We start from the raw sequence: 358 nt of genomic DNA on the forward strand, positions 1-358 counted from the left end.
CTAGGAGCCGTAACATTCATTTATTGAAGAAAAGTTTCGATTTGGAATAGCCAGTAAATAATAACAAAGTAACTCTTTATGGATATCAGTCCAAATATATAATATGGAATTTAACATGAAATAAATATACAATTATAGGAAGTAAACGTAAAAATGAGCCTAGAAATTTGATTATATAAATCACTAGTAAATGATAGTTAATGAAGAGAGAAACTTTTTTTTCCGCATTGAAATAATAAGCCAACATAGCATTTGCCTTTATAAAATTTGAACATTCAAAGAGCACAGAAATGTATTATACAAAAAATGGGTTTTACAAAATCTGCCAAAGTAGAACGTTAGTCTAATCTACAGTAAC

Source organism: Penaeus monodon, chromosome 32, assembly GCF_015228065.2.
Source record: "Penaeus monodon isolate SGIC_2016 chromosome 32, NSTDA_Pmon_1, whole genome shotgun sequence".
Lineage (NCBI taxonomy): Eukaryota > Metazoa > Arthropoda > Malacostraca > Decapoda > Penaeidae > Penaeus > Penaeus monodon.